Source organism: Entelurus aequoreus, linkage group LG13 (assembly GCF_033978785.1).
Source record: "Entelurus aequoreus isolate RoL-2023_Sb linkage group LG13, RoL_Eaeq_v1.1, whole genome shotgun sequence".
Classification (NCBI taxonomy): domain Eukaryota; kingdom Metazoa; phylum Chordata; class Actinopteri; order Syngnathiformes; family Syngnathidae; genus Entelurus; species Entelurus aequoreus.
The window spans coordinates 23,708,796-23,725,316 of NC_084743.1; the positions used below are offsets into that span (position 1 = coordinate 23,708,796).

Below are 16,521 nucleotides of genomic sequence, written 5' to 3' on the forward strand. Positions count from 1 at the left end.
TTGGTTAAAAAAAAAGCAGCTAATTTTAATACTTGGCAAACTCATTACGTGGGCCGGATAAAACCTGTTCGGCCCGCGGGCCGTACGTTTGACACCCCTGGTTTAAAAGAATCATTTTGAGAAAGAGAAAAATAAATGTTATGCCGTACATTTAGTTTGTATTTGATTAAAACAAGTAGCTAAGGGCTATTCAACTCAAATCCCTCCAGGACAGTAATTAAATGACTTACTTGGTTAAGTGACTATAATTAATTACATTTTAAAAGTAATTTTCAGAACACTGGTAGTAACAGTAATGTGGTGTTGAGTTTAAACTAAACAATTTGCACGGTTTGTTTAAAATACAGATATATGTTGTGTATCATGATTCGGCCTAAAAATACTGGGATATCAGTTTTGGTCCATATCGTCCAGCCCTATGATTTGGTGCATTTGAAAACAGCTAAAATTATGTGCATAAAGCATTTGTATGCACGCACAAAGTAGACCCGGAGATCAAGAAAAAGACACTAAACCTAACCTGCATGAGGATTATGATTAATTCTTCATCTAAGCGGGAATATATAAATGTCCCATCAGTGAGGCATCCCAATGAGAGCAGACATTGTGCAGTAAATTATTGTTTTATTATGTTATTAGTTTGTATTTTTTGTTCAGCACTTAACAATACTGCTACTTCCTGGTTTTGCTTATCACTCAGCTTCAAACATTTGTAGGTCGTCCTCCTTGTATTCAGGCTCGAAATATAAGGTTCTGGATCATCATTTTCCCTCAAAGTAGTTGTTGTTGACTCTCATGATTAGCTATAGTTGTATTTTGTTGAATGAACTGGCGAATGTTGTGATGCGTCTGTGAAATTAATAAAGTTAAGTTAAAGTACCAATGATTGTCACACACACACTAGGTGTGGTGAAAATGTTCCTCTGCATTTGACCCATCACCCTTGTTCACCCCCTGGGAGGTGAGGGGAGCAGTAAGCAGCAGCGGTGGCCGCGCCCGGGAATCATTTTTGGTGATTTAACCCCCAATTCCAACCCTTGATGCTGAGTGCCAAGCAGGGGGGGTAATGGGTCCCATTTTTAGAGTCTTCGGCATGACTCGGCCAGGGTTTGAACTCACAGACTATGCACCGACGTATGCTTAATATGAGCAAAATACGTAAATATTACATGTTTTCATGAATGGGCCTGTTACTACATTGCATATTTACTTACAGCGTGTATATACAACGTTTATGGAGGTTTTTTGATGTTTTTTAGGGGGAGTTGGGACCCTGGAGGCCGGCCTGCTACTATAAAGCGCTACTCAGCCGTCCATCATCCCGAAGGGGAATCAAGCTGTGGTGAAGGCGTGGGGTGTGGGTGGGGAGTGTGTTTGTGTATATGCCCATTGTCTTTGGGTGTTGTGTCCATATGCCCGGGGCCGTTCTGCGTGCAATGCAAGCAAAGTTCGACTTCCAGGTGTCGTTGAGGAGGGAGGTCAAAAGCGTCCATCTTTGGGAGTCCTCGGGGGATGTTTACAGAACAGCCTGCTCCTGTTGTTGCATCAAGGCCATTCGAGGGAGCCAAATCGTAGATTAGGATTTTTGTTTTTCCGCGAGCAGACATTACAATGGCTTGTCTGTTCTATTCGTCCATGTTGGCTCTCATATCCAATGTTTCCCTTTCAGCAAGCTTCTCCATGATGTGATCCATCTTGCGATTCAGTTCAGAAATCGCCCCAGACTGTGATCCCACAACCCGGCCCAAACCTTCCATTGCGACGAACAGCCTTTGGGCTCCTTGAGTGGCTGCCATCGTCTTACGAATTTGACGATACACCAGAGCAACGCCCAGCCCTATCAGCAGGTACCCCGCGATCATGGTTCCAAATAGGTAGATATCTTCCACGTCCTCGATGGAAAGGACTGGGAGGCACATGATTCTCCATTTACGAGTTAGAATGCAAAAAAAAAAGAGGGAAAAAAAAGTGTTCTTGTCTCACATAAGGATCGCGAATGACAGAGAAAATTCCAAAAAAGTGCAGTTCCTCTATGTTCCTTTATTACATTATAAAAATGGAGGTGATTTAAATAATGCACACAAGTCATTGACTGTGATTATTCACTTATATTACTATCATTCCGTCATACGAGGTTCAGGGATGCGAGTTCGAGCCCACGGACCTACTAAAGATCATATAATCCCACTGACCAATCAATTGCCTCTGAGAATGATGTCACCGTTGACTGTTGAGATTTGTGCACATAGCAAAAATGACAAGCGATCGGGAAAAAACTTTTTGACTTCCTCTTTCTTTTTCCAGTTTGCTGTCGGAGGGACTGTCTTATCTTTGTCACCTCATAGGTCGCACGTCTCCAATGACAGTGTGATAAATATAATGACGATAATAGACATTTCAAAGTGTTTTATTTCACATTATGTCCATTATCTGTTCTGTTTTTTTTCCTGTTTATAAAGTGAATTTAATCTCAGACGCCTTCCATCTGTGGCCTAATTATTTCTGTCAGCTCGTCAGACGGAGTGAAATTCAGTGCTGCAAGGTCCTTCTTTCTTCTTTGCTTTATTTTTATAACATCAATGTCCATGTCATTTAAGGGTGTTTTAATGTAATGATGTAACCTGACCACTGCCAGAGACACTTAAGGCATCGTACTCTTTTGAGGTTGTCCTTCCAAGTCAGTCCTTCTCAAATAGTTGGGCGGGGGCGGGCCCTCCCTCGGTGTGATGTAGCGCTTGGCTTCACTGTGACTACAGTGGGAGACGAGGAGAGACCGGTGTGTCTTCTTTAATGTTAATAAGGATGCAATGTTATGCAGAGGTGCCGGCTGCGCTTGCAGCAGATGACATGCGGGATTGCGCATGCGCCGTGACAATAATTGCTCTAAAAAAAAGGATATACTGCCTGGCATTGAAAAACAGGCATGTGAAATGTCCGCGTTTAATTTTTGCATCTAAATATCACGTCCGCAAAAAAATCTGTGGTACATTGGTGGGACATGTAATTGTCAAAAAGATGGCCAAAAGAGGTTGGTAGATGAGAATAAATCTAAAGGTAAAATATAGTGTACAAATGCACCCAATTGCAGGAAATATAGTCTGGATTTTATTTTTTTTATTTTTTTCAACAGAATGTTCCTCTTTTTTTCCTCAGTTTTCTTTTTTTCCCACAAAAGGTGCTCACATGCCTTTTCTATGGTGTCACCATCACAAGCTATAATAATATGAATACAAACCCCGTTTCCATGTGAGTTGGGAAATTGTGTTAGATGTAAATATAAACGGAATACAATGATTTCCAAATCATTTTCAACCCATATGCAGTTGAATATGCTACAAAGACAACATATTTGATGTTCAAACTGATAAAACATTTTTTTTTTTGCAAATAAAAATTTACTTTAGAATTTGATGCCAGCAACACGTGACAAAGAAGTTGGGAAAGGTGGCAATAAATACTGATCAAGTTGAGGAATGCTCATCAAACACTTATTTGGAACATCCTACAGGTGAACAGGCAAATTGGGAACAGGTGGGTGCCATGATTGGATATAAAAGTAGATTCCATGAAATGCTCAGTCATTCACAAACAAGGATGGGGCGAGGGTCACCACTTTGTCAACAAATGCGTGAGCAAATTGTTGAACAGTTTAAGAAAAACCTTTCTCAACCAGCTATTGCAAGGAATTTAGGGATTTCACCATCTACGGTCCATTATATCATCAAAGGGTTCAGAGAATCTGGAGAAATCACTGCACGTAAGCAGCTTAGCCCGTGACCTTCGATCCTTCAGGCTGTACTGCATCAACAAGCGACATCAGTGTGTAATGGATATCACCACGTGGGCTCAGGAACACTTCAGAAACCTACAGTCAGTAACTACAGTTGGTCGCTACATCTGTAAGTGCAAGTTAAAACTCTCCTATGCAAGGCGAAAACCGTTTATCAACAACACTCAGAAACGCCGTCGGCTTCGCTGGGCCTGAGCTCATCCAAGATGGACTGATATAAAGTGGAAAAGTGTTCTGTGGTCAGAAGAGTCCACATTTGAAATTGTTTTTGGAAACTGTGGACGTCGTGTCCTCCGGACCAAAGAGGAAAAGAACAATCCGGATTGTTATAGGCGCAAAGTTGAAAAGCCAGCATCTGTGATGGTATGGGGGTGTATTAGTGCCCAAGGCATGGGTAACTTACACATCTGTGAAGGCGCCATTAATGCTGAAAGGTACATACAGGTTTTGGAGCAACTAATGTTGCCATCCAAGAAACGTTACCATGGACGCCCCTGCTTATATCAGCAAGACAATGCCAAGCCACGTGTTACATCAATGTGACTTCATAGTAAAAGAGTGCGGGTACTAGACTGGCCTGCCTGTAGTCCAGACCTGTCTCCCATTGAAAATGTGTGGCGCATTATGAAGCCTAAAATACCACAACGGAGACCCCCGGACTGTTGATCAACTTAAGCTGTACATCAAGCAAGAATGGGAAAGAATTCCACCTGAGAAGCTTAAAAAATGTGTCTCCTCAGTTCCCAAACGTTTACTGAGTGTTGTTAAAAGGAAAGGCCATGTAACACAGTGGTGAACATGTCCTTTTCCAACTACTTTGGCATGTGTTGCAGCCATGAAATTCTAAGTTAATTATTATTTGCAAAAAAAAAGTTTATGAGTTTGAACATCAAATATCTTGTCTTTGTAGTGCATTCAATTGAATATGGGTTGAAAATGATTTGCAAATCATTGTATTCCGTTTATATTTACATCTAACACAATTTCCCAACTCATATGGAAACGGGGTTTGTAAATGTCAACATTTATTTCTGTTCAGAGTTGCATTTATTGTATCAATGCAGGAGATTCGGACCACTGCGCGGTTTTCCCCCACTGTCCACTTTTTTTTAGTTCATGCATTGGACAGTTCTTAACCTAAACTGTGTTTGTTCCAGCAATCTTTTTAAGAGGTTTAGTCATGCTGGATGCGTGTCAATAATTTGATACTTTTAAAACGGATTAAGGTCTTTCCCACCACCGCAGAATTGTGTCTTTCATGGTTGTTTAACAAATGAGAAGCTACTCACTGCATGAGCTGGAGTTAAATTACACGTTGCCAGCTGGGACATAATCACCAATGCAGTAGTTATCCAATAGTAGTCTCTTAGCCTCAAACCTTTTTGCTTAGTTAAATCCAAGTGGTGGCATTTTTTGGCCGGACGGAGTAAATAGTCACTGAACAACATAGAATATCTGTTTGTGTGTTACAAAACCCACTTTAACAGATCTGCATGCAGGATTGGGTATGGCAAGCACTGTTGTCACAAAGTCAGTTCAACTCAGCAGCCTCTCCTGGGGTTAGCTGAGCTGTCATACCAGGGGTCGGCAACCCAAAATGTTAAAAGAGCCATATTGGACCAAAAAAAAAAAAAAAAAAAAAAAAATCTGTCTGGAGCCGCAAAAAATCAAAAGCCTTATATAAGTGTTATAATGAAGGCAACGCATGATGTAAGTGTCTATATTAGGTATATTAGCCTACTATCAAAATGACTATGTGTCGGTGGTTGACGCAAATCTTCGTTGACAGAAATGTTGAATTGTAATATTTATTCTAAACATTTTTACAACATTGGAAAACATTAGTAACACTCCTCAGAGGGTGAGATAAATCCTGGAAATTACTGGCTTAGAATGGCCAAAAGATATAGATGTGTGTGTCCAACTTAAAATAAATGGCAGGCTGTCTTCTTCTAATGGATTTATTATATCTTTGCAGGCTGGGTAATGTTTGCTGGGGTCTGGAACAACATGGCACACAAACAACTATCAGAAATGCAGTCAATATTACATACAGATAATGTGTCATGAGACATGCAAACATAAATTAAATACACATAAGTAAAGGTAATTAAATAAACTCAAATATAGCTACAAACGAGGCATAATGATGCAATGATGTCAGGTTCAAACACTGATGACATCTATTAATCAGACAAGAAGCAAGGAATCATGCAGAGACAGAGTTCAATTCAGCTCATGTGGAGAATGCATGGATCTGCACACTTAGTCACAGTCTCGCCCTACGCTCTAAGGTACAGCTCCCGCGTCCCTCTATTTATTCAGGAGTTCCACAGTCAACATCACTGAGGCCGCCTCTAAAAGGAGTGGTCACATATATCATGCAAAGCAGGTCCAGTACGCACAATACGTGAAGGAATGTGCTGGGGGCCTTGTGATTGCCTTGTCTCTGCTTCGTTTGCGTGCTGTCTTCTTATCTTCGTTGAGGTCCTTGAAGTCCTTGGCTGTTAGCGGGCTAAAAGGCTAAAACAAAGATAACATATGCGGCTGAGGCCACCCCTCAGACAATAAGTTTTGTCCTTGCGCAGATAGAAAAAAATGCAGCTTGAGCACAATAGCTAATAACAATAGCAACGGACTTTAAGCATACTAAAGTTGTGTGATAATATATATACATGATTATTCTAACAAATATGTACATACAGCTAGCCTATATTACATGTTAGCATCGATTAGCTTGCAGCCATGCAATGACCAACTATGCCTGATTAGCACCCCACACAAGTCAATAACATCAACAAAGCCCACCTTTGTGCATTCACGCACAGCATAAAACGTTTGGTGGACAAAGTGAGACAAAGGAGGAGTGGCATGAAACACGTTTTTTCTGTGGCAGCGTCGGAGACATTTGTACATGTGAACAAACTATGGTGAGTTCAAGGACCGCCGAATTTAGGAGCACAAGATGGCACTCGCCAAGTACTCTCATCAGTGAAGCATGTTTAATATAAACAGTCTAAGGTTTGCGTCATGTTTGTCCTCCTACAGAAACCATATTAAAACTAAAACTTTTTCCATTTTTGAAAAATCTCCAGGGAGCCACTAGGTTGCTGACCCCTGTGTTATATAGAAACTGATTAGCAACTGGCTAGGCTAACTCGGTCCGTCTCTTGTGGAGCAATGAGCTTGTCCACAGGAGAGAGTCGAAGTCATGAATTACAAGCCAACGACAAACAGTACCAGATCTGAAGCAGTACGTTAAATATCAGACACGATTAAAGTGGATGGAAGAAACGTTTGCATGAGCAGAATGGCTCAGCTGGTAGAGTCGGTTGCAGGTTCGATCTTAAGTTCCCCTGAAGTATCCTTAGGGAAGATACTGAACCCCCAGTTGCTCCTGATGTTTTGTCATCAGTAGACAATTGTGGTAATTGTGTCAAAGCACTTATAGTACCTCGAAGGTAGAAAAGCGCATACAATGTGTAATCCATCTGATTACACTTGTGATTATGTGATTATGCTAAACTTGAACACAACAATGGAATGCAAGACGAAACATAATTACCGATTCATGTCTTCAGTTACAAAAGTTATGCAACGTTCCCATCTTTTAACAAAAGTGTATTTTAAGGTCAAAATGTATATGTACATAATTCTTTTAACATAATTGTTTATATACATGTTACAGGTTACATATCTTTTATTATTGAATGTATCAAACGTGATGAATATTTAATGGACCACAATGGAAACAAGCCTTTTGGCTTTTTGTGCCATCCATTTGCCTTTTTAAAGCATTACATGGATTTGATTCTTTAAGATGTCAATAAACTTCTCAATCAATCAATCAAAACCACAAATGTCGGTATCAATCCGATACCAAGTAGTTACAGGGTCACACATTGGTCACATTCAAAGTCCTCATCTCACGACAAGGTTTTCGCAGCTTACTGCGAGGTTTGTTCTCCCGGGATGCAAACTGACTTTTCCGGACAAGGCTTGCAGGTAGGAACATATTTAATAATCTTCACTCAAAAATGTACAAAAACGGAAAAGGCTGATCGCACTTGGGGTTAAAGTAAATACTTAGCATAGACTATGGACATAAAGAACGTATACAACTGTGGCATGAAATAAACACGATTTATGTAGTCCAGGCAAACAAAACTTATAGGGACACGGCATGAAGCGAACAACTAGCATAAACTATGGCATAGCAAGAAACAAACCTGAAACTGTGGCATGAAACAACTAACTAACATAACTATGGCATGGAGCAACTAATGACCCCCGGCCGACTGACTGGCAAAGGCTCTCTTGATTAGAGCCAGGTGAGCGTCCGAACACCAGAAAATCATACACAACCATGGCAAACAAAACAAACAAAAGTGCACAAAAAACAGGAACTAATGGAGTTAATCTAAAAGAACTTAACGGAAACATGATCCGGACCACGGCTCATGACACCTCATGTGTCCAGGGACATATTTCCTGAGTTTATAAACATAATATACATTTTTTTTAAATGAAAGTAGATGTTGTGATGCCAAAACATACTGATGTAATCATAGTAGTATCGACTAGATATGCTCCTGTAGTTGGTATCATCACAGTGGATGTTAGGTGTAGATCCACCAATAGCGTTTGTTTACATTTTGATGCCGGTGATCTACGGTGTGTACCAGTACCGGTACTTTTCAGAGGTGGTATAGTTCCGAAAATTATTCATTAGTATCGCGGTACTATACTAAATACCGGTATACCGTACAACCCTGCTAGAGTTGTACAGTAAACCGGTACGAATAAAGTAATGCAGTACTAATGAATTAAAAACGGCACTATACTGCTTTTTGAAAAATACCTGTGCTTATTTGTTCATTTACATGCTGGTATACGCGCCGCGGCGCATGTTATTCAACACACGCACACACACACAGGTCAAGGTCAAGGTTTCTTTAATGGTATCCGGAGGTAAAATAGTTGTGCAGATATTTGTAATTCAGCGTCAAGACAGGATGAAACAAGCAAACACAAATCATATAAAACATAAAAACATTTTTTAAAAACTACACAAATTATCTAATACAAATATAATACCTAATAAACCAATAAAATAATTGTGATTAAAGTGCTGTGGTATTACAATTAAATATGTAAGCCTGTGAGCACAGCACTTGCAAGCAGAAACAGTTTGAATCCAGACGAGGGGAAATGGACGTATGTTGGCTTTAAATCTAACGATAAAGGTGGCGATATGAACACTTAAGTGGTGCTTGAAAACCTAGTTAGCTAATTGCTAGCCAGCGGCTAACGTCTCTCCGTAGTGTTTTAGCTACTTCTGAATCACTAATCCTCGCCTCCATGGCAACAAATAAAGTATGTTTCTTATAAGTATCATCCCTGCAGGATGAGAGATACACTATCTTGCCAAAAGTATTTGGCCACCCATCCAGATGATGAGAATCAGGTGTCCTAATCACTTGGCCAGGTGTATAAAAGCAAAAACTTAGGCATGGAGACGGTTTCTACAAACATTTGTAAAAGAATGGGCCGCTCTCAGTGATTTCCAGCGTGGAACTGTCATAGGATGCCACCTGTGCAACAAATCCAGTCGTGAAATGTTCTCGCACCTAAATATTCCAAAGTCAACTTTATTATAAGAAAAGTGAAGAGTTTGGGAACAACAGCAACCAAGTGGTAGGCCACGTAAACTGACAGAAAGGGGTCAGTGGATGCTGAAGCGCATAGTGCAAAGACTTTCTGCACAGTCAGTTGCTACAGAGCTCCAAACTTCATGTGACCTTCCAATTAGCCCCCCATACATGGAATGGGTTTCCATGGCCGAGCAGCTGCATCTAAGCCATACATCACCAAGCCCGATGCAAAGTGTCGGATGCAGTGGTGTAAAGCACATCGCCACTGGAGACGCCTTCTCTGGAGTGATGAATCACGCTTTTCCATCTGGCAATCTGATGGACGAGTCTGGGTTTGGAGGTTGCCAGGACTGCATTGTGCCGAGTGTGAAATTTGGTGGAGGAGGAATTATGGTGTGTGGTTGTTTTCAGGAGTTGGGGTTGGCCCCTTAGTTCCAGTGAAACTTTTGGCTTACATTTTGGTGGAAAACAGAAATATAAACCAGATGTTCTATTTTATGGCTGTGTATGACTCTCTTTACGACACAAGCATATTTTAGCTAAATAGATCTGCCGTGCTGCGCCGTCTGTAAAGTACAGAAGCGTTGTGTATGTTTAGCGCAGAGATGCGGTACGCCACCGGCATGGCGACGTTGGCGCAGACAGTCGGACAGTGGAATCTGCCACACTGACTAGAATTGAAACGGAAAGGGTCAGCCGCTGTGGCGCCCCTGTTCCGCAGCCATTACGCATCCAGTGGAAAACAAAAGATGATTTATGTGTGGTAATAAAAAAAGTGCTGGCAATCATCTTAGATAATGACTGTTTTGAGCTGATGATTTACAGTAGAGGTATAATTTCACTGAACTGAGTCTGATTAATGCACGCCGGGGCAAACCGGGTGGGTAAATTAGCTATTCAGCTATAACTAAACATAAAACATACAGTGATGATGGCAAGTAGGTCAATGTATGTACATTTATGGATTTAAACTGCATCTTATATTCAAATCCTACTAATATATTAATACTCCTCTGTTCTATACATCCATACTGCATCAACTAGTCCAATGAATCTGACATTAGAAAAAGTAAAACGTTTACTTTAGCACTTTGTTAAAGAGTTTTTGCTCTGTTAATGAACATAATTAAGATACTAGATTACAAATCGTAATTAACGCTCTCAAAGCTTTTCCAGAAGTTTCATCAGTAATAATGGTGTTCAGCTCATCGAGCAGAGATTCACCTTAATTGTCAATTATATTGGTGATGTCGCAGCATGAGATGCAGGCAGGAAAAACTCAAATAAGGTTTAATTCATAATTATCATTACTAATTGAGGAGGCAGAGTCCAGGGAAGCAAGCGCACAAGTTAAGGCAGAAAAGATAATGAAACAGGAACAAGCAAGGCTGCAAAAGATATGATGCAATGTGTCAAAACATAACAATAAGCCCCAAAAGGACGGAACGGAAGCAGGAACTGCATTCGCTTCATTAAAGTTGAGATGTGCTGGTATATAAGTTCAACAAGAAATAGAAAATACATGGAGGTTGTTACAGGGTACTCAATAAATCCAGATTTTTAAAAATGATCAATAATTTCTATAATCTTCGATGTATTACCGTGCCCAGTCCTCTGGAAAACGTTCTTGATGTTGTCATACATTTTAGCATTACAGCAGGGCTTTTTAACTGGCAGCCAGAGGCTAAATCCGGGCCGGAATGGCTCTGGTTCAGTTCTGTGACGATCTGTCACGTCACTTCTGGTGGTGGTTGCTTGTTTGGTGTTTGTTTCCTGTCGGCGCTCTTATTTTTGTTCCACTTTCTGTAATGTTTATGGGGGGAGTGTAGACGGCACAGACCACAAGAGGGCGTAGTAAGCTCAATGATTTATTATATATATGCACTATAAATATAATAAACAATACTAATAATATCAACTAGAGAATGGAGTGTGACAAATCCAAAAGGAGTGTATGGTGTGAGACTATGTGTTGGAATTAATGAGTGTCTTACCGGGAGTGTTGAGCGAGAGAGGCGGAAGTCCCGAAGGGGAAAGGCAGGCTCGAGTGTCCGTGAGACAGGCAGGTTTTCGGGGGGTATAGCCAGGCGTCAAAAGGGTCCGTGTCCAAGCAGGGGTTGAAGATCGAGGGAGGCAGTCCAAAGTCCAAAGGGGAGTCGAGGCACACTGCTCAATCACGGGAGACACGGGAAGTACTGCGGGAAACACAAGGGGCATAAGACACGGGAACTGGGAAGACACAGAGAAAGATCAAGTACGCGGGAGGGAAGCCAGAGACGGGATACTTACTACGAGGAGTTAACTACGTTCCGGCCCAGGATCTTCGGGTCCGCTGGTCTTTATACTGCTCGCCTTCATCAGTCCCAGGTGCGCGGATTGCTGATGGCCTGCACCCTTGCCGGTGTGTGGCCGCGATGCGGCCAGAGCGAGCAGTGGCGTGTCCTGGCGCGCTGCCAGCGGAGGCATCGGCAGAGCTTGCAGCAGAAGACATGCGGGACTGCGAATGCGACGTGACACTTCCTGCTTTTTGGACCTCTGACCATGCAGTGTGAACGTAGCCTTTGACAAAAAAATCATGTGTCTACTAGTGTTACCGATACCAATATTTTGGCACCGGTAATGTATTTCGATACCACAAAAAATTGCATTATTGGCTTTATTTTAACAACAAATCTTACGGTACATTAAACATATGTTTCTTATTGCAAGTTTGTCCTTAAATAAAATAGTAGACATACAAGACAACTTGTCTTTTTTTAGTAAGCAGGCAAACAAAGGCTCCTAACTTAGCTGCTGACATATGCAGTAACATATTGTGTCATTTTCCATTCTATTATTTTGTCAAAAGTATTAAGGACAAGTGGTAGGAAATTAGTTATCAATCTACTTGTTCATTTACTGTTAATATATGTTTACTTTCTCTTTTAACATGTTCTATCTACACTTCTGTTAAAATGTAATAACCACTTATTCTTCTATCGTTTGGATGCTTTACATTAGTTTTGGATGATACCACAAATTTGGGTATCAATCCGATACCAAGTCGTTACAGGATCATACATTGGTCATATTCAAAGTCCTCATGTGTCCAGGGACATATTTTCTGGGTTTATAAACATATTATAAACTTTAAAAAAACGAAAGAAGAATTTGTGATGCTAAAAGATATTGATGTAATCATAGTAGTATTGACAAGATACGCTCCTGTACTTGGTGTCATTACAGTGGATGTCAGGTATAGATCCACCAATGGCGTTTGTTTACATTGGGGCGCCGGTGAGCTACAGTGTGTGGTGAAGCATCTTTAGCTATTCCTGGTCCTGCAGGGATGATTTGTCACCATGGAGGCGAGGATTAGTGATTTAGAAGTAGCTAAAACACTGCAGGCTGCGGATGGACTTTAGCAGCTAGCTAGCTAGCCATTTCTTAAAGCACCTCTTCCTGGGGGTGTTTCAGTGTTATAACTTCCCCTTTATCTTTAGTTTTTAGACCAAAATGCGTCCGTTCTCCCTTTTCTGTCTACACACTGTGTCTGCTTGTAAGTACTCCGTGATTGAGCGCTGTCGAACATGCTCGTCTGCTCGTAAACCAGCAATGACGCGACGTGACGATGATGGGGGGACCGGTACTTTTTAGAGGCGGAGTACTAATACTAATACCGGTATACCGTACAAACACTAGTATCTACTGTAGAGGACTCTGGTTCTCTGGAATATGCAAAACAAGACTAACAGTGAAGGGACAAGTCTGGCCCCTCCGATCCTTAGCTTTCTGGAAATCCATCCATTCATTAATTTTCTACTGCTTATCCCTTTCGGGGTCACGGGAGGTCGCTGGAGTCTATATCAGCTGCATTCGGGCGGAAGTGTAGCACCCAAAACAATTTAGTTGAATATCCCTGCATCACAGCTTCAATCAAGTCTACAAGCATAGCCTCAGTCCATAGCACCTACTCAGACATTGGTAGTTTTCCCCTTTAGAGCCTATTTAAGGTTGTTACAAACAGTTAAACATTAACCAATCTAGTATACCGTATTTCCTTGAATTGGCGCCGGGAATATAGTATTCGCCTGCCTAGAATTACAGCCGGGTCAAATTCGATTCGCAAAATAATTAGCGCATGCTTGGCACTTCCGCCGGGTCAAATATGAGTCATTAAATGACTCCCGCCTCCTGGTGGTAGAGGGCGCTAGTGATCCTTCTTGCGACTACCAGTACTGCAGGAGACAGGTACTGCAGAAGAAGACAACAAGCAGCAAGCATGCAGCAATTGTTTGCTTGCACTTTTACCATGGAGGATTACATATCTAAAATAAAACCGTTTTCTAAACTGGACTTTCAATCGAAGCAGGAGGTAATAATTAAAGGAATATCTCCAGAGACTTTTAAAATTGAAGAAAGATGAGAAAGACTGCCTTTGATCAGAAGCAGCTGCACATGGACCCATTTACAAGTAAAGGTAAGATCATAATAACGTTTTTTTTTATTAAATGTGCTTTTCATGATAAGGTATGCGCCGGAGTGAGAAGAGGTTTTAAAATAATTAGAGCATGCTTGCTCATTCCGCATGGTTTTGGTAACCGCAGGAGTGAGAAGAGGTTTTAAATTAATTAGCGCCCCTGCGGCTATTCAAGGAAATACGGTAATCATGTTTGAAGGTTATTGCTTAATCTGCTTAAGTGACCCTATTTGCCCATACTGTGTATGGAGTGTGATTGCAGGAATGGTTAACATTCAAGCGGTATGTTTTTGAGGAGTAATTAAAAGTATTGATGAAATTAGTTTGTAGTACTGTAATTACCGGACTACAATATTTTTTACAGTCATTCAATGACTGTAAATAATGTAAAAACAAGAGTATAAAGAAGTCATACTGTTCCATTACCTCTGTTCATACTACTGTCACTACTCAACTGCCAAAAGAACTGTAGACACCTTAATATTTATTACTTCCTATACTGTATATACTGTTATACTATTTGATATTGCACTGGTACTGTATGTGACTACTGTACTTTTACTTGTACTGATACTTCTACCATAACTACTGGGACTTATTGTGCAACTTATTGTCTTGTAATTAATGTACATCAGAGCTATTCAAATTGTTGTATTTGTTGTATTTAGTGTATTAGATTCAGCAACTTGTGTTTGGATCCCACTGTACGCAATATATTAAGAGCATGTAAAAAAGCATTTCACTGTGGTGTGGTGTACTCTGCATGTGACGAATAAAACCTTTGAACCTTGAACCTTGAACCTAGTCAAGCAAGTCAAACACCTGACAAAGTCCAACCTTTTACCTAAAGAACATCGCCCGTCTCTATTCAGGCTTCTTACATGTGTAGTACAGTTTCTGTATGAGCAAACTCTGCCTGTCAGTGTGAATATGAGTGGTGTGTCCTTGACCGGTTCAAGTATTTATCCTACTTTGGAATATATCATGGCCGAGTTGGAATATGTCATGGCAATGAAAGCATGCATGAAATATGATGCCTGCATATGGAAATTAGGCCTTGATTATATATGTGGTAAAATTAACTAGGACAACAATAACTGCAATATGTGACTGCAGCATATAAAGTTCCTGAAGCCTAAATCCAACACATTTTTCCGTCCTGTGACCGATCAGTTTATCTTTCAACGGCAGATAAGCCGTTTTTAATTTTTGAGGCGCTTTCCTACCAACATTAGGACTTTGGATTGATATTTATCAAAAACTATAGAGAGTGGGTTAGACCATATTCCGTCCTACGTGTCTGTTTCCGTGACGTAAACAAGTTGACAGATAGCTAACATGAAGATTCCAAAGAAAGGGAAGAAAGAGTCCAGGCCTTTTATATTTAAGAAGCTTTAGTGGTTTTCACAGGGAATGCACTTTTCCTTTCTTCTTGTCTAATTGGTCATTTCTTTCTTTGTTGTTATTATTGTAAAACTGTATAAAGAGACACCAAATATATGTCAAATAAACACCATTAAGTAACTACATTTCCATCAATGTTTGCTGCATAATATGTTTTCACACATACACACACAGCCCACACAATAGCATGTAAACAGTGCTCATAAAGTGATGTAAATAGCCCTATATAGCCCATGTAATACTCATAGCCACACATGAATAGGATTTACATTTATAAACATTGCACCCTCCCTTAGAGGAGTGAGCGAGCGAGCAAAGAAGCTACATGCTAAGTAGCAACAAGCTAAACAGCAGAACAAGCTATCGTCGCACAGCGCTATTTCTACATTTACACACACACACAACGTCTTCATGTTACTCATAAAACAGACACAAGACTTACAGACAATGTTTCCAAGGCACTTTGTGGGAAGAAACAACAAACTTGGAGCGCTGAAACACGTAAACCTGTCTTGTGTGTAAACAAGTGGGCGTCTGACTGTCGTGCTGAGACTACCGGAAACTAGAGGAGGGACCAACTCGCCTTCAAAATAAAAGTCCCTTCTTATTACCTGATAATGTTACGTCACAGACCACTACTAATAACAATATAATAATGGATCATATGTATATAGAGCTTTTCATTGTGCTTTACACTTGAGTACTGAACTGAACTGAGAACCCATCATTCATTCACTCTATATTCAAAGGCAAGTGGCAACACAAAGGGCTTCACACCAAATTAAAAATTTAAAAAGAGACAAACACGCACGCACACACACACACACAACACACACAGCACTATTGACAATAACAAAACAAATCATGGCCTGGCACTAAGGCGTCCACACTGGAGAATAACTACAATTAACGCCTTCTAAAAAGATAGTATAAAACATATTTTAAAATAAGTGGAAACAATCAAATATAAATAATAGATTAATAGATTAATAAAAACATGTGTGGTGAAGATGGCTGCCGGCTAGATGCACGGGGTGACACAGCTCCAACAGTTCATGAAAAAGCTTGAAAATAAGTTCACATCCATCCAGCAGAGCAACATTTTCATGTTTATAAGGAAGATAAACATCAAACTGTCGGATCATTTTTGTGATTTTGGACTTGTTGGAGACTTTTTGATGACATGTGCTCCAATGCATTGACACGCCATCAAT

At 40.5% G+C, this 16,521-nt stretch overlaps 1 long non-coding RNA gene across 1 annotated transcript; it reads right to left on the reverse strand.

The window, feature by feature from the left end:
• Positions 1–10,227: 10,227 nt before the first annotated feature.
• On the reverse strand, positions 10,228–15,836 carry LOC133663788 (uncharacterized). The gene is made up of 4 exons (XR_009828408.1): positions 15,750–15,836; positions 11,734–12,003; positions 11,439–11,639; positions 10,228–11,247 (listed from the first exon to the last, which is right to left on the reverse strand). It is a non-coding gene; the product is annotated as an uncharacterized LOC133663788 (long non-coding RNA).
• Positions 15,837–16,521: the final 685 nt, after the last annotated feature.